Source organism: Muntiacus reevesi, chromosome 4, assembly GCF_963930625.1.
Source record: "Muntiacus reevesi chromosome 4, mMunRee1.1, whole genome shotgun sequence".
In the NCBI taxonomy this organism is placed as follows: domain Eukaryota; kingdom Metazoa; phylum Chordata; class Mammalia; order Artiodactyla; family Cervidae; genus Muntiacus; species Muntiacus reevesi.
Window position 1 is genome coordinate 113,098,093 of NC_089252.1, and position 23,278 is coordinate 113,121,370.

The window sequence follows — 23,278 nt, forward strand, 5'->3', positions numbered from 1 at the left end:
CCTTGTAAACCAAACCCAAGCCTCCGATGTGAGGAGAAACCCTAAACAGCTTTGAATGGGGCTGGCTGGACGGGGCCGGAGGTGGACCTTCAAAGCCCAGCTGTGCTTCCACCGGGACCATTTCTACCGTGTGGTCCCTTGACCGCCCCTTGCCCCCATCTTCCCGCTCCTGGCCTGGCTGTAACTCCCACCACCGCAGCGCAGTGAGTTCCTGCCGGAGCTCAGGAACCTGCGTGCATTCTTCAGAACTTAGTGACTTTACAGTGTCACTGGCTCGAATTATGGGGTGTCTGGAGACTCCAATCCTGGGGCACTGCTGCAACCTGGGTGGTGCTCTTGCACTTGAAAGCCTCAGGGCAAGTATGCTGCTGAGCTCTCTGGGACTCTCAGGGCTGCAAGGAACAGAAGCCTCCTCAACCAGTGAACTCTTCATAAGGATACAGAGACAGCCCAAGAAATGGGGGCAGGGTTGCAGAGGAGCCTTTAGGAAGGGCTGGAACCAGGGGCCGGAGTACAGCAGAGACCCAGCTCCCCCCTCCTCCTCCGCAAGACCCCAGTTACTTTCTGGGTGTCCGATTCATTCCCGGGGGTCTGAGCAGACCGACTGTCCTGCTTCCAGCATCCGTGGGGCAGAAAGCGGCCGTCGGCAGCTTGAGAGTTTTCTGCTACCCAGAGAGAGGCTAAATGCTATCTCTATCAGGCCCTGTGCCTCCCAGGAGAGGGGCCCATCCTCCGCTGCAGCCAGAGCGATCTTTTCGCAATGCAGATCTGATTTCATTCTTCCTCCTCGGTAAGACACTTCAGACTCTTAGCGTGAAGGTGAAACTTCTCGAAGTCCTGCGTGGTCAGCCCCTGCGTACGGGCCTCACCCCTCTGCCCAGCCTCATCCGGGTCCCCTCGACCCTCCGCCAGGCCTTTGCTCTTCTCTCCTCCCCCGTCCCCAGCCTCCCCAGCCAGGTCACGCTCCCTTACAGACTCTCACAGCCCGTGTCCCAGATGCGCGTTTACATTTGTGTGTATGCTGAGCCTTTGATTTTCACTTGTCTGCCTCCATTCAGCTGCTCACGCCTGCAGGGTGGAAACTTTGTTCACGCTCCTAGCACACAGTCGGCACACCTCAGGAACAGCAGCTGGAGCCTCATCATGTCTTGGAGAGATGTCTCCCAGCCTTTCAGAGCTTTTGATTTTCACTATTGTTGTTACTGTTCAGTTGCTAAGTCACATCTGCCGCTCTGTGACCCCATGGACTGTAGCACAGGAGGCTCCTCTGTCTACTATCTCCCAGAGTTTGCTCAGATTCATGTCCATTGAGTCGGTGAGGCTATCGACCCATGTATTATGTTTGAGACGCTGCCCTTTTGGAAACCAAATATGATGCTGTTATAGGGAATTATTGGAGAAGGAAATGGCAACCCACTCCAGTATTCTAGCCTGGAGAATCCCATGGATGGAGGAGCCTGGTGGGCTACAGTCCACGGGGTCACAAAGAGTTGGATATGACTGAGTGACTTCACTTATAGGGAATTATATCCCAAATCACAAGCAGCCATTCAGCTACTCAAAGTGTGGTCCACGGACCAGCAGCATCGGCATCACCTGGGGAACTGGTTAAAAATGCAAAATCTCGGACTTGACCTCAGTCCTACTCATTGAGAATCTGTATTTTTGTTTTTAAAGCCTAACTCGTTTTAAAAAATTTATTTATTTACTTGGCTGCATTGGGATTCAGTGATAGCACGTGGGATCTTTGTAGAAAGATTTTTCGTTGAGCTGCACGGACTCTGTCTAGTTGTGGCACACGGGCGTCATTGCTCCAAGACATGTGGGATCTTAGTTCTCTGACCGGGGATCGATCCTGTGTCTCCTGCATTTCAAGGTGAATTCTTAACACTGGAGTACCAGAGAAGTCTGGAGAATCTGTAGTTTACCATGTGACTCACGTGCAATTAAAGTTTGAGAAGCACTGGATTAAGACACTTTTATACATTCCTATAATCTCCCTTGACTTCTTTCCATCTCTCACTGATTGTCTTCTGCACCATGAGCTTCCAGAAGCTGGGACCCTGCATGACCCGAGGGCTGGGTACAGGCCTGGCATGGTATAGGCAAGGATTTTTCTCCCTAAAATTATGCCCCAGGAAAGTTCCATACAAAACCTTTCATTTTATAGGATGCTGTATAAATTATTTTGTTTTGAACAAAAAGTACTGTCTGGGAAAGGCACATTATCTGAAAATGACCTCAATGCTAGTTTGGATGTTTATAGCAGTCACCCGGTGGATTCGATAAAAAATAAAGAAATGCGACCCAATTTAGTCATCATTTCTGGAAAGTATGATTTCACAGTTGTAATTGCTGGGTATCACCATATGAGTGCCCTTTGAAGATCATCTTTAAAAGTATTACAGTACGTGTTTATGTTGTGGGGTCACAACCTGCATCCACAAAATTAATTTAGAAAAAGACTGCTCCTTGACAGCTTCCCTCATATCTGCACAGTTCTAACCCTGCAGGGTTAGCCCCTAGGGACCACATTGGACAGGTGACTGGAAACCCCTTGCTCTGCCTTTATTAGCTGGTGGTTGCAGGTGAGTTCTCAACTCCAGACTTCATGATGTGCCTGGAAAATGGAGATGCTGCTCTGCGTCTGCTTGCCTTTCAGCATCGTTTATCCCACTCTGTAGCTGAAGCCTCACTTACCCAGATGCCTCTCAGGACCCTCGGTCGTTCCCCTCCTTCACTACCTGCAGCCTCTTCTATCTGTAGCCCAGGGACCCCGGGGGGACCCAAGATCCACGCTTCTGCAAAGCTGTAGGTCCTGAGAGCTGCGGTTGGTCCCCTGTGCCCTCAGGCTTCCTGTTCCCGCACACCCTCTGCCTTGCACACCCTATCTACCTTGTACCATCTCCACCATGCACATTCTTCCATCTTGCACATCCTCTTCACACACCCCACCACCTCACATGCCCCATCCGCCTTGCACACCCTCCGCCTTGCATGCCCACAGTGCTTGCTCGCTGCCCGCCTCACAAAGTGCCACCCAAACCAGCTTCCACTCCCCACCCTCCCTTTCCAGTTCCTCACGCGCCGAACATTTCCCCCTCAGATCTAATTCACATTCTGTCCTGCTACCAGGATTTTATTTAATGAAGGAATGGGAGGACAAAAGTAGATGAATGACTTGGAGGCCTGTCTCTTATTATGCTAACAGTTGCCATTCTGTATTGGACATCTGGTTTTGCTTGGCTTCTGGGGTGAATGTGCAGGTGGCTGGTGGAGGTGGCATTCTCTGGGGTGGAGGAGAGGGGAGTGGGGGCTTCCTACCACTGACAGAGCTTTCAGGGGAGATGCCACCTCTAGGTCGACCCCTAATGGCCATGGAGCCCAAGGCAAGAAAGGGTACAAATGGACTGGGGTGGTTGCAGTCATGGATTCTGGGGATAGATGTGGGAGTTGAGGTTTTTGGAACCAAACTGTAAGGGGTCTTTCATGTCAAAGACAGAGTTTGCCCTTTGGGACGTGGGGAGCAGTGAGGAGTGGACCTGGATGCTGGCATGGTCCGATGGTGTCTTTGGACAATCCCTCTAACAACAACAAAGAGAAGGGGTGAGAGAGGGCAAGACGGGAGGAGGGCAGACCAGTTAGGAGAGAATCATAGCATTCCTGCCGCCTGAAGCAAGACAGGGACGGGGAAAAAAGAGAGGATTGATATGCAAGAACTTCACAGGCAGAAGCAGGATGATGCAGAAAGAAATTGCCTGGGGAGGACTTCCTGCTTGATAGGTGTGTGGCTGGTGGGCGGGCACCAGTCATAGACATAGGTGCCTCGGAGGAGGTTGGGAGATGCCAGCCATGAGGGGCCCTACGGGAGGAGGGGTCCAGGAGGTGTTTGGATACACGGGCCTGGGCCTGGCAGATCTGGATGGATTTGAGGCTTGCCACAGGAATTCAGAAGTCTAGAGAGATGATGGTGAGGTGACCCAGAAGCAGCGGCAAAGTGATCCAGCAAAGTGGATGGAATTGAGAAGCATTTAGGGAGGATGGGCAGCACTTAGAGAAAGTTGGAACGTGGTGGGTGAGATGGGGACAGAAATCAAAGTTGACCTGTTTTCCAGATGCCACAGCGTCTGAGAGGAGGGCAGGACAATCCAGGGACGAGGAGCAGTTTCGGGGGGAAAGATGACAACTTAGTTTGCACTGCTCCCAGAGCAGACCTTGAGGTGAGGATTGGGAGTAAGGGGATGATGAGGGAGCTGAGTGGGAAAGGATACTGATGAAAGGTGTGAACGCACAGATTACTGCTGCAGGCAGTAGAGCCTTGGCCCTCCTGGGGACCCCCCGAGCCACTGGGGACCACACCTGAGGCTGGTCTCAGGAAGCCGGTTGAGCATCACTGCTGCTGGATTGGTTAACTCTCCCACACTTCCATCCTGCCCTATAGTGGTGGGGGGCTTATTGGGGGTGGAAGGGGGTGAGGGAAGTGGGGGGTAGAAGGGGTGGGATGGGGAGAGGATGTCCCCAGGAGGAGAGCCCCTTTGGAAATGCAGATTAATCTGAGAAGACCAAGGGGTCGGCTGAATTTGTGACAGGTGATGAGACAGCTCAGGTGGGTTGAGTCCCAGGCATCTGAGACTTGCCCCTGGAGATGTCCCCAGACAGATAGTGGTGACGCAGTAGCCGCCAAGGAGCCCTGGACACTGTGTCCTGGACCCATGGGTGTTCGTGCTTGTTTAGGGCCCTTGTGTGTCCATGGTCGGGTTAGACCCAGCACGCGTACTCACCTCCCACCCCTGGGCTGACTGCAGAGCCCACGTGACTTCAGCGCTCAGTTCCCTTCCCACACAATAGCCATCGGCTCTTTCTACACCTCTGCCCTCCTTCCTGCTCTGTCGGGAGCATCACTTGTCAACAGTTCCAAGAAATAGGGCTCATTAAGCAAAGAGGAAGCGGGTAGCCTGGGAGAAGATAGGTCCGTCGGAAGACAGTCTGGAGATTCAAAAGCAGGAGAGCCGAGTGGGGTGAGGAGTAGATCCACATGAGCGACACTGAGTGAGCTCCCTGGAGTCGCTGAATGGGTCTGCTTTTCTGTTTCTTTACATTTGCAGTGGGATGTCATGCTCAGTCCAGCACCATCTAATATTGTAGAAATATGCTCGAACCACAAATGTGATTGCAAACATCTAGTGCTGCATGCTGAGTTGCTTCAGTTGTGTCCGACTCTGTGACCCTCTGAACTGAAGCCTGCTGGGCTCCTCTGTCCATGGGATTCTCCAGGCAAGAATACTGGAGTGGGTTTCTGTGGCCTCCTCCAGGGGACCTTCCTGACCCAGGAATCGAACCTGTGTCCCTTAAGTCTCCTGCACTGGCAGGCGGGCTCTTTACCACCAGTGCCACCTGGGAAGCCTCCCTGGTAGCCACATTTTAAAAAGGAAAAAGAAACGCGTGCCATTCATCTCAACAGCATATTTCATCGAACTCAGTATACTCCCAATATTATCATTTCAGCACGTAATCAACATAAAGAAATTTGAATGAGCCATTTTACAATGTGGCCAGGGAGCAAGGATCCATTCTTCAAACTTCAGCGTATCCTCTTCGCTTACAGCAGATTTCAACTCAGACCCACGCCAGTCAAGGTCTCCCCAGGCACATATGGCTGGTGGCCACCTATGCGGTGGCGCAAGCTCAGGCCACCTGCCCGAGAGTCCCGGGGAGAAGGTCAGCCCCCCACCCGCCTCTGCTGAATGGGGAGGAGCTCAGCCCCTGCTATCAGTTCTTCACTGTAGGACCCAAGCCTCGTAATAAGATAATTGCAGTACTGGACTGCGGTGTGATCGTTATAAAGGCAAGACCTCATTTGAGCCTCACACCCACACTGTGAGATGTTTTGATATTATTACCTCTGAAATAGTTCAGGCAGTAAAGTCTTAGCAGCTTGCCTGCAGTCCTGTTGCCGCTTAGTGGTGACTCCAGAATTCCAATGCTGATCTCTTTGACTCAGATCTTGTGCTTATTCGTGAAACATACCACCAGCCCTAGGGGATACTCACAGTCATTCACCTCCGGGCCTTTGCATACGCTCTTCCCTCCGCCTTCAGTGCCCACCCCTTCCCCCACGTTTTCCTGCCTCGGTAACTCTCACTTTTCCTTCAGATCACGGTTTGGACTATGCCTCCTCCAGGAAGCCTTCTCTGCTTACACCCTTCCAGTCTTGGGCAGAGTGAGCCACTTCCCCAGCATCCGTGACTGTCCCGTTCGCCACCATAGCACTGGTCATGCTGCGTGGTAACTGCCCGTTCACCTGTCTGTTCCCCTCCTGGGCACAGGACTATCTCTCTAGCCCATCACATTCCTCCCTGCCCAGCACGGAGCCAGGCCCATGGCAGGGACCCAGGCATAATTGTTAGGTGCAGCTGCGGATCCAAGACAGTGCCTGGCTGCAGACCTGCATGCAGTTCACCACCATTGTTTGTTCCGTTTCTGATGTTCCCCAGATAAGCAACCCAACACACAGTCATTGTGGTCAGTAAGTGTCGTAGGCACAACTGGGAGTCAGCCCTCTGGTTCCTCGCAAGCAGAACTCTCATTTTATTTGAGTAACTAACCCTCAGGGAAGGTGACCCTGTTCTTAACTCAGCCACTCCTGGGAAATCTACCCGCATTGTTGGTGATTCACTCAGTAGTGAGACATTAGGGCTTGAAACATTCAGAAAGTTGGTGGGGCTGGGGTCCATGTGTTTCTAGGAAAGATTCCTTGATCTTAGGAAAGAAACTCAGAGAGCAGGATGTTGTCATGCCTGGGTGTGACCTCCAGGCCTAAGCAGCTGTCTCATAACCAGGAAGTGATCTGAGCACACCCCTTAGAGATGCTGAGCACAGCAGAGCTGAAAGGTGGCAAAGGAGTCCTTGATGACATCCTCGAAGAGCGGAACTCACCAACCCCAGAGCTGTCCTGACTCAGGACTTCTTGTTAGAGGGAGAAGACGCTTCCTTATCACGTCAGCCAAGTGAGTTGGGGTTTTCTGTCCCTTTTAGCCTAAAGTCAACCTAACAGTTACACTGCGTGTTGGAGGGACAGGGTCGTCTGAGAGCAGGTGGACAACGCGGCAGGGATGTGGGCTCCAGCTCCGGCGCAGACGGTCCGTGAGCTCTTTGTGCAAAGCTCGGGTGCCGCTTCTCCACAAAGACTTCTTCTCCCTCCTCTGGGTTCTTCTGTCTGTGTCTCCATGGTCCCTGCTTGCATCTTCTCTCCCTGTGGTTTGTGGACGCTCATCATTTCTGTAGCCCCGTGTTGTACCTTGCACATAGTAGGTGCTTAAAAAAGCATTGGACTTGAAGTGGAAATGTTATAGCCAAGCTTTTCGGGAAACAGACTCACTCAGAAGGACAATGCAGATAGTGGAGTGCAGTTTATTACACCGGCGGGCCCAAGGCAGAGTCTCCTCTTAGCCAAGGACCCCGACCAGCATTTGTGAAAATCTTTTATACTCCATCTGTACGATGTGTACGTGTCCAAAACCACCACCCCAATTCCCTTGAGACTTACATAAACAAAGGAAGGGTAAATACAACTACAATAACCCCATCATTCAAACAGTGTGTTCAAACAGTCAATAATCAATAAGCCCGCAGTTACATTCCAAACAGTTAATAACCGATAAGCCTGTGCTTACATTCTGATAGATAGTGTCCGGAGGCAGGGGTGATTAGTGTCTGTTTTCTCTTAGGTGATGAGTAACCTGGATGTGATCTTCAAGGTTCCCCTGTCCAGAGGGGGTCTTATCTTCCCATTGTCGTTCCCACAGTCACTAAGCAGAGAGTTCAGAGTCCACTGGAGAGGTGGCCGAGCACGATCAGCACAGAGAGGCCTGAGATGGAGTCCAGGCCCTATGAATTCCTTCTTCAGAAAGATGCTGCTGCGAAGTCGCTTCAGTGGTGTCCGACCCTGTGCGATCCCATAGACGGCAGCCCACCAGGCTCCCCCATCCCTGGGATTCTCCAGGCAAGAACACTGGAGTGGGTTGCCATTGCCTTCTCTGGAGTAGATTAATATTAATATTGCTACTTCCCAGCACATAAGGGAGAGGAGGTCTCTGCTAAAGCAGCCGTCTGGCTGAGGAATCGTCTCCTGGCTCTGAGGCTCAGCTTCTTTGTCTGTAAAATGGGAAGGCTGGGCTAGATCTCCAGCTCAAAGAGGCTCCATAACTTGCCAGCATTGTATACTGAGGGCCTCCCCCCACCCCAGATGGTGCTAGTGGTAAAAGACCCACCCGCCAGTGCAGGAGACCCAGGAGACGTGGGTTCGATCCCTGGGTGAGGAAGACTCCCTGGAGGAGGACATGGCAACCCACTCCAGTGTTCTTGCCGTGAGAATCCCATGGACAGAGGAGCCTGGCGGGCTACAGTCCAGAGGGTTGCAAACGGTCAGACATGACTTAGCAACTAAAGCCCATCACAGACCAGGCAGGTGGGCGGGGAGGTGGTGGAGGGCAGGGGAGGGTGGAATTCCACGTGGGAGCGGAGTGGAGCCCGCAGGAGGAGGCAGGGTCCAGGGTACTTTGCCGGGGTGGGGGTGGGGTTTTCCAAGATTGGGGACAGGACGGGAATGTCTCCAAAGGCTTGTAATGACCTAATGTGTGATTCGGGCCTCTGAAAAACAGGCTTAAAAAAAAAAAATCAATGCAACCTCAGGCTCTGTCGGTTAAGGGCCATCTGCAAATTGAAGATGTCACCAGGCCGCCACTGTTACCAAGAGAGGGAACCACCTGGGGAAGAAAGCTCTCCTACCTAGACTTTGTCCTGAGCCCGCTGAGCTGCCCGCAGGGAGCTTGTCCAGCCTGGAAAAATAAAAGCAGAAACGTTTCCCCATCATGTAGTCACGTGGCGGTTGTAAACAGGGGCCCCAGGGTTCAGCCTCCAGGACTGTTGTTAACATTTCGGCAAGTCAAAGGAAATCATTTACCTGTTGCCCAGGCCTCCTCCATTTCTGCTGGATTTGCCTCCGCTTGGCGGCTTGGCTCTGAGTGTGATGGAACATACCAAGTGTGCCTTGGCGTCATTCAAAGCTGGGAAAGTGGAGTCTCTCTTAATCCATGGACTTTGGTGGTGGATGGAATTATTTCATGCAGGAAAGATTAAAAAAGAGCCTTTGTTTGGGAACCAGTTAACCAAATCATGTCTAAGTTTTTAGCAGCCTGATCGTTAGCAGTGTCAGCCCCCAGGGCTCCCCGCCTGCCCTCTGAGGGCCAGGCCACTCTTGCAGCCAGCTCCACTCCTGTTCTGCCTCTTCCTTGATCAGAGGGAATGGGGGTGGGAGGGAGGTAGATGGTCTCTCGAGGACCTACTGCATGCCAGAAATCATTTAATCATTTCACAACACCGTGGGGGGGGGGGGTCATGATTCCCATTTGACAGGTGCATTTACTGAGGCTCCACAAGATGGGCCCATTCATCCATTTACACGAGTATGAATTAAGGACCTACCACGGGATGAGCCCTGAGCCTGGAGCTGGAGATACCATGGAGCACACAATGAAAGTGTTCCCGGAGGGGAGGGGCCCTGATGACATCACCTTGCAGGTAAATCTTGTTAGAAGAGTTTAGTCTAGGCTGGGGAAGGCTTGCTGGAAGAGGCGGTGTTTCAGCTGAGATGGGAAGCGTGAGTAGGTGTTACTCAGGCAGAGGGAGGGGCCAGGTCATCTGAGCAGAGGGAACAGCACTTCAAAGCCCTTGAAGCAAGAAGGAGCTTAGAGTTTTCCAAGGTTTCAGAGGTGCGTGTGGAGAAGAGGGCCCGGAGAAAGAGAACACGCCTTGCGCCAAACGGTCATGCATGTGATCTCATCTGCTCCCCCGAGCCACCCATCCCGTTTACACATGGGAAAACTGAGGGTCACAGAGCGCAGATCACACCGCTGGTCAGAGGTGGAGCCAGGCATCCCCCATCCACAGCCCAGACCTCCCCGGCTCCCCAGCTCCGGCCTGGACCCACAAAGCTGCCAGACCCCTGCCCAGCACCTCGAACCCCCCCACCCTTTTCCAGGTGTGAGATTTCCCACAGGGAGAACCCAGCCAGGCTGTCCTCAGCCACAGGTTTTAGCCTCTGGCCTGTCTCAGTGGCATCCTTGCTAGAATCAGAGAGAGAAAACTTGAGGTCTGGTCATTGTATTCCATTAAGTCTCATTAAGATGCAAATTTGTACCGTTCACAAAGAAGGCAATTTGGAGGCATTTTCACTGGTGAAGTAGGACTTTTAGCTTCTCCCTGCTCTGTTGGTAGGTCTGAGGGTAGGGAAGTGTACATGCTGGAACCCACCAAGCTGCCTTTGGCCGGGCTCTGAGGGGAAGCGCTTCCTGTGCAGCAAGATAACCCACCCCAGGTAGAACACAGTGCAGAAACCGCTCCGGTCTCATGGCCCCTGATGTAGGGGTCACCCAGTTCTGGGCTCCTGCAACCCTCCTCCCCTCTGGCCCCCATGACCTCCACCTCCTGATGTGGGCCAGGCGGGGCTGAGGCAGTTCTCTGGAAGCAGACCACCTGGGTTCAAATCCCGCTCTTCCACTCACGAGCTGTGTGTCTTTGGGCAAGTTTCTTAACCTCTCTGGGCCTCGGTTTCCTCCTCTGTGAAGTGAAACGCTGATAGCATCAGCTTATGAGACTGCTGTGAAGATGAAATGAGATAATGCTTGGAAAGCGCTTGGTAAACACCCAGTCCATTCATGTTGGGCATTTTCATTGGTTCTGCCGGTTCCCCAGATTCCGTGCGGAGAGTTCTAACCCCAGACCCTAGGTTCAGAGATCTCTATTGTTGCTGTCATGGACTTAGACTTTCTCCAGGTCCTGGATGCTCTGCGCTGTGGTCCACCTGTCTGTGAGGCGCGGGTACACCCAATACCTGTTTCTTTGCATGGGTAGCCACCTGTGGGCTGGCTGTTTCCCCATTTTGGATGTCAAAATTGGCCTTCCAGCCTGGCCTTCCTTCTGTCACCTGACTCACCCCCTCCTCCCACCATCTCTTAGTCTGTGGCCCCGCCACCTGTGGCCAGGTGCAATTATTTCTAAGTAAATGATTCAACTGGCATCATCATACTTATAGCTAATATTTGCAGCGAGCTCTTTACCTTTAATTACGTTGTCGGATTCTCACAACAAGTTTACTTATGGAGAAACTGAGGCTCAGAGAAGTGGAGTGACTTGTCCAAGGACACACAGCAGGTAGAGGGAAGAACTGGAGCTCCGACCATGTCTGTCTGACTCCTGACCTTCTTTGTAAGCCCTCTAGTTAAGCTGCTCTGCGGCTCCCAAATGCCTGCTGTGTGCCAGCCTCTGTGCCCAGAACCCAGAGAGACAACTGTCTTTATCCTCCAGGAGCACACACAAGTAGGAAGGGACAGACGATGACAGAGCAGGAGGAAGTGGGGTGGTGGAGGGAACTCAGGCGAGTGAATGAGAGTATGGAGAAGACCTTTGTCTTCCCAGGGCAGAGTCAAGGGAAGCAGGGCCCTCAGAGGAGCGAACACTTGCCCTGCGAGTTGAAGGAAGCATGGAAGTCTCTGCAGTCTTGCAGCGGAAGGCGAGGAAGGAGTGGCAGATGCAGTGGCTTGCAGGTGTGAGGTACTGGGGTGCACTGGAGTTTAGGGAGCAGGGATGGAGGGTGGGCAGGGAGCACCATGGGAGGGGAGGCAGGAAGGATGGGGGGAAGCCAGGTCCTGGTTATTGTTCAGTCGCTCAGTCGTATCCGACTCTGCAACCCCATGCACTGCAGCTCGCCAGGCTTCCCTGTCCTTCACTGTCTCCTGGTGTGTGCTCACATTCATGTCCATTGAGTCGGTGATGCCATCCAACCATGTCATCCTCTGTCGTCCCCTTCTCCTCCTGCCCTCAATCTTTCCCAGCATCAGGGTCTTTTCAGATGAGTCAGCTCTTCGCATCAGGTGGCCAAAGTATTGGAGCTCCAGCTTCAGCATCAGTCCTTCCAGTGAACACCTAGGACTGATCTCTTTTAGGATGGACTGGTTGGATCTCCTTGCAGTCCAAGGGACTCTCAAGCGTCTTCTCCAGCACCACAATTCAAAAGCATCAATTCTTTGGCCCTCAGCCTTCTTTATGGTCCAACCCTCATGTCCATACATGACTGCCGAAAAAACCATAGCTTTGACTAGATGGACCTTTGTTGGCGAAGTGATGTCTCTGCTTTTTAATATGATGTCTAGATTTGTCATAGCTTTTCTTCCAAAGAGGCCAGATCATGCTGAGCGTCAAAGGCCAGGCCAAGTCAGAACTAACTAGAGGTTTGGGGTCATGGGTTTGAGAATCAGACAGACCTGACCTGGAGTCTGAGCTTCTCCACTTACCTGCTGTGTGACCTTGGACAAGACTCTTGACCTCTCTGAGCCTTGATTTCTTCATCTATAAAATAGAGGAAGAATAACCCAAAGCCCTCGCTCCTAGAGTAGTTGTGAGAAGAGGCACAAAAACGGAGGAGCGTCTCTACGAGTGAACCCTTGATCAGCTCTAACTGCTTCCCCGTGCTGGGCAGGAGTGGGAAGCGGGGTGAGTCAGGAGCCACCGCGTGAGCGCTGAGTGCCATGAAGGAAAGCCAAGCAGGCGAAGAGTTTAGAAATCACAAGAGAGGGGTCGGGGAGGGGAATTATTTACACCAGGGGTCACTAACCCCTGGAGCCACGGATTGGCATTCATCTGTGTTTATAGCCGCTCCCCATCGCCTGTATTACTATCAGCTCTGCCTCCTGTTAGATCAGTGGTGGCATTAGACTCTCACAGGGGCGTGAACCCTAACCTTAAAGTCAAGGCTAAAGAGCCTGAGATTGCCACAAAATAGACATAAAGTGTGCAATAAATGGAAACAGCTTGAATCAACCTGAAGCCATCCTCCCCACCACCACTCAAGTCCATGGAAAATTGTCTTCCACAAAACCGGTCCCTGGTGTCCAAAAGGTTGGGGACTGATGATTTAAAACAGACAAAAAAGGCTTCCCAGGTGGCGGTAAAGAATCTGCCTGCCAATGTAATACATTCAGGCTTGATCCCTGGGTGGGGAAGATCCCCTGGAGGAGGGCATGGCAATCCACTCCAGTGACAGAGGCCCCTGGTGGGCTACAGTCCAAGAGGTCGCAAAGAGCCGGACACGACTGAAGCCACTTAGCACGCACAACAAGGAAGCCGGCATCTGAGCAGAGTGGAACGAGGTGGCATGCGCCATAGGATGACTTTGGTTAGCAATGTTGGGCCCCAGGGAAGCAGGTCACAGGGCCCTCAGAGCAGCGTTTTGAGCCATGTGGAAGGGGTGCAGCCAGGCGCTGGATCTGGGCTCCTACTCCAGTGAATGTTAACAGTGCAGGCCGAGCTCTTTTAATATTTCCAGCTGTTAGCGGAGTGCCTATTGTCAGCATGTAAATGTGACAAATTGAGAAATGAAGCAGGATTTCATCATCACAGCTTGGCCTTTTGTTATCATCCATGATCACAGCAAGGTCTGGCAGCCTCTCTAGTCCTGGCTGCACTCGGGGCAGCCGCAAAGCCCAGGACTCGGGCTTTGCTGGGCATTACCAGAGAGCAAGCCCAGGGCAGCTCATGTTAGGGTGATGCATGCAGAGGATTTAGGTGGACATCGGCACGGACTGGGATTTCAGGGTTCTCTTCTGTTCTGATTTGCCCAGAAGGGTTCACAGCCCTGCCAGGAGCCCAAGTGAGCTGTTCATGGTCCGGGAAGGATTGGAGGCCCGTATGTCCTATAAGCTTAGATGCAGAAAGATTGGGTTTTCGGCGCTACCTCTGTTGTTTAGGGTGGTGATTCTTAGACCACCAGTGGCAGAATTATTTGGGATTCCTTATTTTTTTTTTCATTTATTTTTATTAGTTGGAGGTTAATTACTTTACAATATTGAAGTGGGTTTTGTCATACATTGACATGAATCAGCCATGGAGTTACACGTATTCCCCATCCCGATCCCCCCTCCCACCTCCCTCTCCATCCCATCCCTCTGGGTCTTCCCAGTGCACCAGGCCCGAGCACTTGTCTCATGCATCCCACCTGGGCTGGTGATCTGTTTCGCTATAGATAATATACATGTTTTGATGCTGTTCTCTTGAAACGTCCCACCCTCGCCTTCTCCCCCAGAGTCCAAAAGTCTGTTCTGTACATCTGTGTCTCTTTTTCTGTTTTGCATATAGGGTTATCGTTACCATCGTTCTAAATTCCATATATATGTGTTAGTATGCTGTAATGTTCTTTATCTTTCTGGCTTACTTCACTCTATATAATGGGCTCCAGTTTCATCCATCTCATTAGAACTGATTCAAATGAATTCTTTTTAATGGCTGAGTAATATTCCATGGTATATATGTACCACAGCTTCCTTATTCATTCGTCTGCTGATGGGCATCTAGGTTGCTTCCATGACCTGGCTATTATAAACAGTGCTGCGATGAACATTGGGGTGCACGTGTCTCTTTCAGATCTGGTTTCCTCAGTGTGTATGCCCAGAAGTGGTATTGATGGGTCATATGGCAGTTCTATTTCCAGTTTTTTAAGAAATCTCCACACTGTTTTCCATAGTGGCTGTACTAGTTTGCATTCCCACCAACAGTGTAAGAGGGTTGGGATTCCTTATTTAAAACGCAGCTTCCAGCCCTGTCCCTGACCTGCTACATGCAGGCCCCTGGAATCTGCCTTCAACAAGCTCTCCCGTGGTTCACGTGCACTGCAAAGTCAGGGGGCAGTGGATGAATAGGGGGATTTCCCAGGTGGGGCTAGTGGCAAGGAACCCACCTACCAAAGAGATGTGGGTTCGATCCCTGTCGGGAAGATCGCCGGGAGGAGGGCAAGGCAACAACTCCAGTGTTCTTGCCTGGAGAATCCCATGGACAGAGGAGCCTGGTGGGCGAGAGTCCCCAGGGTTGCAAAGAATCAGACATGACTGAAGCGACTTTGCACGCACCCACACACAGCTGGGTGGAGGCACTGATCAGAAGAATATTTGCAGTCTGGATTGTCCTTGAGAGTCCCTTGGACAGCAAGGAGATCCAACCAGTCCATCCTAAAGAAAATCAACCCCAAATACCCATTTGAAGCACTGATGCTGAAATTGAAGCTCCAATATCCTCATGCTGTGAGGAAGTGTGTGTGAGAAGGCTCTGCCATCCTTCAAATGAGAAGAAAAAAAGAAAAGCCTGATATATGTATTCTGGAGCTGTCACTTTCCAGTGGATTCTTTCCAGCCTGGACACAATTGTCATTTCTCTCTGGTGAGTCATCACAGAAGTTGGCTTTTTTCTCACTGCCTCTTATGAGAAAAGGACACATTTTCAGGGAGAGGCTGAAACCTCCCCTGGGACAGGACTTGGAAATTTACTTTTTACTGAATTCAGCCAGAGGATTTACTGGGGCCATCACAGAGCCCAGTCCTGGGCTGTGGTGTAGCCACATAGACTCCTGGCAACAGAGGGGACTGTCATGCTCCTCTTAATCAGCACCCATCCTTGTTAGCTCAGATCTGCTCTTTCCGGGACTGCTTTCAGACTGTCTGGCTGCCATCCTGCTAGTTTTAATGAGAAAACATTTCCAAGTACCTTTTGACATTCATTCATGCATCCCTGCGCTGAAGAATTGATGCTTTTGAACTGTGGCACTGGAGAAGACTCTTGAGAGTCCCTTGGACAGCAAGGAGATCAAACCAGTCCATCCTTAAGGAAATCAACCCTGAATATTCATCGGAAGGGCTGATGCCGAAGCTGAAGCTCCAATACTTTGGCCACCTGATGCGAAGACCTGACTCATTGGAAAAGATCCCGATGCTGGGAAAGATTGAGGGTAGGAGGAGAAGGGGACGACAGAGGTCGAGATGGTTGGATGGCATCATCAACCCAATGGGCTTGAGTTTGAAGAAATTCTGGGAGATAGTGAAGGGCAGGGAAGCCTGGCGAGCTACAATCCACGGGGTTACAAAGTCGGACATGGCTTAGTGACTGAACGACATTCATCCATCTGTTCTGTATCATAGTCATTACAGCATGTGTTCCTGGAACCGTTCTCCACTGGCTTCCCATGTGGCTTGCAGTCAGAGCCAGAGTCCCTCCCGCATCAGCAAGGCCATTGGTGATCTAATCCCGGTCACCTCTCCATAACTTCCTCTGCCTCTCATTCAGCACCAGCCATGCTAACCTCCCTGCCGTACTAACCTCCGTAGTAACCTCTCATGTTTATTGAACACGTCAAGGGTGTATCCACCCCAGGACTTTTGCACAGGCTGCTTCTTCCTCCTGTAACGCTCTTTCCTCCAGATCTCTGTGGGTCTCTTTCCCTCACTTCCTTTAGGTCTCTGCTCGGAAGTTACCACATTACCCTGACCATCCTGAATAAAGCAGCATTCACCCCAGCCATCACTAACCCCCTGTTTTCCTCCGAGCATGTGTAGTGTTTGCCCTGTTGTGCGTGTGTGCTTAGATGTTGGTGTAGAGATAACTTGCTCAGTCGTGTCTGACGCTCTGCGACCCCTTGGACTGTAGGCTCCTCTGTCCATGGGATTGCCCAGGCTAGAATACTGGAGTGAGTTGCTGTTTCCTTCTCCAGGGGATCTTCCCGACCCAGAGATCGAAGCTGCATCTCCTGCATTGGCAGGTGGACTGTTTATAACTGTTCCACCTGGGAAGTCTTTATATAGTATTTATTTATTTCCTTTGTTTTTTTTTTTTTAATCTGTCTCTCCCCACGAGAATGATAGCTCCCTGTAGATAGGAGATGTGAGTCGGTTACTGCTGTTTTCCCAACATCTAGTACATGTTAAGTGCATTGTAGGCCCTTAATAAGTAATGATTGGCTGATTGAATGAATGAATGCCTGCCTCTGTTCCTTACTAGCTGTGTGACCTGAGGCTCCTTAGCGTTCTGAGCCTCAGTGACCAGGCCTGTGAAATGAACATTGTCATGGGGGTTTACATATTAAAGGAGACAGTGTCTGTTAGTGCCTTGCGTGGTCACCAGCACACTCAAAGTCCTCAGTAAATTTTGACCTACCTTAGACTCTTCTTACTTAGACCATCAAAGTAAGATGGAAGGTTCTAAAGAAAATGAAAGAGGTTTGCAAAGGGCCATCATGTTGAGATGTGGCAGTAACTCCACCCCGGTGGCTGGAATCAGGAAAGGCTTCTCACAGGGTTGGCATTTGAGCCCGGACTCTGGGCTAGACAGGTTCTGAGCAGGTCGGTACAGAGTTTGTGGAATGATGGTGCAAAAGACGGAGCCATGAGAGTGAAGAAGCAGAGGAAGAAAGTTCAGGGACTGGTTAGACATGCTTCCTAAACTTTGGGGACTGCAAAACACGGGAAGGGTGGGGAGAAGCAGAATAAGGATGTGGAAGCATTTTTTTCTCCCTGCAAGAAGAGAAACCAGTTACTGCAACCATCGAACTAAGATAAAATCTGATTTCCGGTCCCCTTTTGGGGGCAGAGGTAAAGCAGTCAGTAAAGCAGTAAATCCCTTGGCATTGCCTTTTGGCTCCTCACAACCCTTCTACAAGGATGCCGGATGTATTAGGTGTTTTTATTTCTACCGGGTGTTACCTGTAAATAACCTTGAATGGGTTATCACATCCCTAAGATACCTATTAGTTATGGTGAGATTTCTGGGTACAGGGGTACCGTGCTGTGTTGTAGATTGGGAAGAAATTAAAAACACAGTTGTAAGGGGAAGCCAAGAAGGAAGATGTGAGGGGAAAAGACTAAACTGTTCACTTCAGAAAGCAGGAGGACTAGCATCTGCCATTCAGTCACTGAACACGGAGAACTTACTATGTACAGTACAGCGTATTCAGGCCCAGGGCCCGAGGACCAGGACTTTGGCCGCTTTGTATAGTTTTATTTTCTTTGTTGTTGCTGTTTAGTCGCTAAATTGTGACTATAGACCAGGGACTATAGACCACCAGGCTCCTCTGTCCATGGGAGTTCCCAGGCAAGAATACTGGAGTGGATTGCCATTTTCTCCTCCAGAGCATCTTCCCAACTCATGGATTGAACCTGTATCTCTTGCATCTCCTGCATTGCAGGCAACATGAGTTCTTTACCACTGAGCCAACTCTACTCAACTGAAAAAAAAAAAAAGTTTCCGTAACTTAAAGGAAGTCAGAGATTTCATCTCAAATGTCAATTCCAGTTGATTTTTTTATGGCTACCCAGAGAAGATTTCTGAGACCGTAGAATGCACTTAGCAGAAAGGAATCTGGTGATCGATTAGTAATGTCTGATTGATTAGTAATGTCTGCATGGGGTTAAGGAGGAGAATCGTAGGTCCAACACCACAGCTTTGCCATTGCAGGAATGAGCTGTGTGTATACCTATTATTCACTGACCTGAGGGTTTAAAACAGAAGAAAATAATTTCTTGAGTCTGCACAGTTGTGAGTGTGAAGTGGCTGGTAACTCACATGGAGAGCGGTAGGTATTCAGGGCTGCAAAGGGGCCAGGAATTAACGCCCCAGGATGGTAACTCAGAGAAGTGCTGCGTGCTAAGTCACTTCAGTCGTGCCCGACTCTTGCCACCCTATGGACCGTAGTCCACCAGGCTCCTCTGTCCTTGGGATTCTCCAGGCCATAGTACTGAAGTGGGTTGCCATGCCCTCCTGCAGCGGGATCTTCCTCATCTAGGGGTCGAACCCGCATCTTACATCTCCCAGGCAGGCAGGTTCTTTACCACCAGTGCCACCCCAACCAAAAGAGGTAGGTCCCCTTAAAGAGCTCACATCTCCAGAGTTTTTCAGCTATCTTATCCACCCCTCAAAAGACCCTGGCTTAATGCATCTTCCCCAAGCATTCAACTTAGTTCTCACAGAGACATTCTTTGTGCACTCATATTTCACCTTCTTGTATTGAATGTAATTTGCGAGTTGATATACAATCAGAACACACAGTTTGGAAACAGAGCTAACTCTTAGTTATTGTACAATGGCCGGGAACAGAAGGGATAAAACTAGAGATGCTGGATCACTGTCTTACAAGAAGGAGGGAAGGATTTTGGTTAATCCAGTGAATTAGTTATGTTAATTAAGAGAGCATCTCCTGTAAACAAATAGTTATCTTAAAAAAAAAAAGAAAAGGATTCAAACTTCATATGCTGTTCTGTAACCTTTTTTTGCTAACTTAAGCAAAGAGTGGAGGCAGCTTTTTATGTCATCAAATACTCTCACCATGACTTTATGCCTGGGATTCAGTGGCCACGGCCTACCATGAAATTAATCCCTTTCCAGTGGACCTTTACACCACCTCCAGTTTGGGACTATAACGGGGAACGTTGCCCTGTTTTTCCCCACTGGGTAGAGGGGAGCTCTGAATGGTGAGGAGTGGAAAGGGAACAGAGGATGAGAATGTAAAATGGTGCAGCCACTGTGAAAAACAGCACAGGTTCAAAAAAGTCAACCTAGAATCAACACAGGACCAGAAACTCCACTTCTGGGTATTTATCTGGAAGAATTGAAAGCAGTGTCTTGAAGAAATGCTTGTACATCTGTGTTCATAGCAGTGTTAATCATGATAGTGAAAGGGTGAAAACAACCCAGTGTTCAGTGGCAGATGAATGGATAAGCAAAGTGTGGTCTATACATACAATGGAATGTTATTAGAAAGAAAGGAAATGCTGACACCTGCTACGATATGGATGAAACTTGAGGACATTTTTTTTTTCAGTCACTAAGTTGTGTCCAACTCTTTGCCCTTTGCGACCTCATGGACTTCAGCACACCAGGTTCCCCTGCCTTCACTATCTCCCGGAGTTTGCTCAGACTCTTGTCCATTGAGTCAGTGATGCCATCCAACCATCTCATCCTCCTCCACCTGCTTCTGCTTCAATCTTTCCCAGCATCAGGGTCTTTTCCAACGAGTTGACTCTTTGCATCAGGTGGGCAAAGTATTGGAGCTTCAGCATCAGTCCTTCCAATGAGTGATGGGACTGGATGCCATGATCTTAGCTTTGTAAATGTTGAGTTTCAAGCCAACTTTCTCATTCTCCTCTAGCATCCTCATCAAGAGGTTCTTTAGTTTCTCTTCAGTTTCTACCATTAGAGTGGTATCATCTGCATATCTAAGATAGTTGATATTTCTCCTGGCAACATGAAATAAGCCTGTCACAAAAGAATAAATACTGTATGATTCCACTTATCTGGAGTCCCTAGAGCAGATTCCTAGAGACAAAATGTAAAAGATTGGGTAACAGGGACTGGAGGGAAAAGGGGGTGGCAAATTGTTGTTTAATGAGGACAGAGTTTCAGTTTTGCAAGATGAAAAGAGTTCTGGGGATTGGTTGTGGAACAGTAGGAATATATTTAACACTACTGAGCTTCACACTTAAAAATGATTAAGATGATAACTTCCATGTTATGTGTATTTTATCACAATTAAAAAGAATTTTAAGGAGACATGTGAGTAGATGTAAGCCTGAAATACCCACAGCTGCTAAGATTATCCAGAATTATGGCGAGCAGATATTATGTATGCCCTAAAGAACCACCTGGCTTCCCTTGTAGCTCCGTGGGTAAAGTGTCTGCCTGCAATGCAGGAGACCCGGGTTTGATTCCTGGGTCGAGGAGACCCCCTGGAGAAGGAAATGACAGCCACTCCAGTATTCTTACCTGGGAAATCCCATGGACAGAGGATTCTAGCAGGTTAGTCTTTGGGGTCACAAGAGTCAGGCATGACCGAGTGACTAAGCACACACAAAGAACCATCGGAGTCTGGTCAAGTCTCCAGAACCAGCTTCCAGTTTTCAGAGGGACAGAAGAAAAGAAGCATTAAACTGGACCCTGGGTGTGCACTTGGCAACGTCAACTGGGAAGATGCCGCAAACTCCCAGGCTCTTCTGATGAACACGTGCAAGCAAATAAAAAGGATGGATGAAGAACCCATAAATTAAAACAGATCTAAGAGACTGGTCGACTTTTCATATGGGCCAGAATATTCTGTCCAGGGATGCACATTCGGGTAATAAAACAATTTAAAAAAAAAAAAAAAAGACTTTGGAAGTGATTCCTTAAAAGTCAGGAAAATCATTACTGTGGGGGCCGTGAGTAGGGCGGGATGTGTGCACGGGTTTTCCAGGCTTGGGGGCTGAGTTATCTTTCTTATCTGAATGGTGTTCACCTTATGATAATCTATTAATTCATATGCTAGATTTGTATGTTTCTGTTTTTGTTTTATTTTTAAAGGAAAAAAAAAAAAAAGGAAAACTACTTGTTAGAAGAAAGAAAGAAGGTGGATACAGAGAGAAAGAGGAGTCACACCGATCTGGATAAAACCCAGGTTCTGCCTCCCATCAGCTCCGTGACTGTTGGGGAGTGACTTAACCTCAGTTTCCTCATCAGGAAAAGAAACGATCATAGTACTAAGCTCCTAGCATTGTGACTTTTTAGTAAGACAATGCACAATCCTGCAGGACCGTGCCTGGCCTGGCCCCAGTGAGTGCTGTGAAAGTGAGTTGTTGCTGCTTCTGGAAATAAGAAGCCCCAGGGCTATCCTCCCCTCCACCCCCATTTGCTGGTGAATATGAATGCCTCTTACTTTCCCTGATAATCCCCAGCCCTGGGCAAGAGGCTGTGAGCTGCCTGCCAGGACCCTTGGTACTCAGGGCTCAGCCTGCCGAAGCTTGCATTTCCTCCAGCAAAGCCTCGGTCTCCCCGGGAAGTGCAGGCAAGTGGATGTGTGGAATTGTGAATACTTCCCAGTCACCAGCAGGTGAAAATGAGCCCCAGACAGAGGACTGAGACAGTAAATTGCTTTCTGTTGTCCTCTGCAGGAAAAAGCATGCTGCGTTTTACTCTGGAGGCTTGGGCTGTCTCCCTTAAGCCTTGTCTACCCTCTGCTGCCCTTATCAGACTGGGTGAACCTGAAGGATAGCCAAACGGGCGGGTGATGACAGCAACCTTGGGCAAGGGTTACCTGCTCATCAAAGCAACTTAAAAAAATTTTTTTTAATTTATTCGGCTGTGCCAGGTCTTAGTTGGAGCATGTTTTACTTGCAGCCTGTGGGATCTTTAGTTGTGGTATATGGGATCTTGTTCCCTGACCAGGGGTTGAACCTGGGCCCCCTGCATCAGGAGCATGGAGTCTTAGCCTCTTGACCACCAGGAAAGTCCTTCCAGCCACTTTTGACAGAATCTCGCCTCCCCAGGAAGTGTGGAAAGGACTCCAGCCCCTGATCCCTTAACTGAGCTGATGGGGGAAATCCAGACACCTGGCAATGTCTGGAATCACCACTCCCCCATTGTATCTGGATGCAGGAATGTGAGTTTACAAGAAACTTTACTTTTGTCTAGCGGTTCAGTCAGTGCTCTGGCATTTACTAGCCACTTTCACTCGCCCTGCCCTGGGTTCCCAGAAAGATTCCGTCTAAACATCCCCTTCAGTTGGCAAATCCTTTCATGTTAGGGAACCCCACCCCACCCCTGCTCCATCCTGAATGATGTAAGGAGCTGCCAGTTTCTTATTTACTTACGTATTTATTTATTATTGTGATAAATTACACATAACACAATTTACTGTTTTCGCCAGTTTTCAAGTGGCAGTTCAGTGACATTGGTACATTCACACTGTTGTACGATGCTCACCACCATCCGTCTCCAGAAATGTTTTCCTCTTGTCGAACTGAAACTCTGTCCCCATTAAACTCTGATTCCCCATTCCCCCTACCTCCAGTCCCTGACAACCACCATTCTATTTTCTTTCTCTATGAATTTGGCTGGTCTAGGTATGAATGGAATCATCATGTTTGTCTTTTTGTGACTGGTTTATGTCATTTAGCATAATGTCCTCAAGGTTCCTCCACATTGTAGCAGTCAGAATCCCATTCTTTTTTGAGGCTGAATAATATTCCATTTTGCAGATAACTTTGTTGCTGTCAGTCACTAAGTCATGTCCAACTCTTTGCCACTCCATGGACTGTAACACGCCAGACTTCCCTATCCATCGCTATCTCCCAGAGTTTACTCAAACTCATGTCCATTGAGTCAGTGATGCCATCCAACCATCTCCCCTGTTGCCTCTTTCTCCCCCTGCCTTCAATCTTCCCAATATCAGGGTCTTTTCCAATGAGTCAGCTCTTCCTATCAGGTGGCCAAACTATTGGAGCTTCAGCTTTAGCATCAGTCCTTCCAATGAACATTTCGGGTTGATTTCCTTTAGGATTGACTGGTTTGGTCTCCTTGCTGTTTAAGGGACTCTCAAGAGTCTTCTCCAACACCACAGTTCCAAAGCATCAAGTCTTCAGCACTCAATCTTCTTTAT

The 23,278-nt window shown here is 49.6% G+C and overlaps 1 protein-coding gene across 2 annotated transcripts in view; it reads left to right on the top strand.

Moving 5' to 3' along the window:
• Positions 1-23,278, top strand: part of HRH1 (histamine receptor H1) — a 96,363-nt gene that overhangs the window by 45,880 nt on the left and 27,205 nt on the right. The window contains exon 1 of one of the 2 annotated variants that reach the window (XM_065933898.1): positions 21,344-21,468. The exons of the other annotated variant lie outside the window; for it this stretch is intronic. The gene's annotated coding sequence lies outside the window, so the exon portion shown is untranslated. Of the gene's footprint in view, positions 1-21,343; positions 21,469-23,278 lie in introns of those variants that run through there. 2 annotated transcript variants of the gene reach the window in all.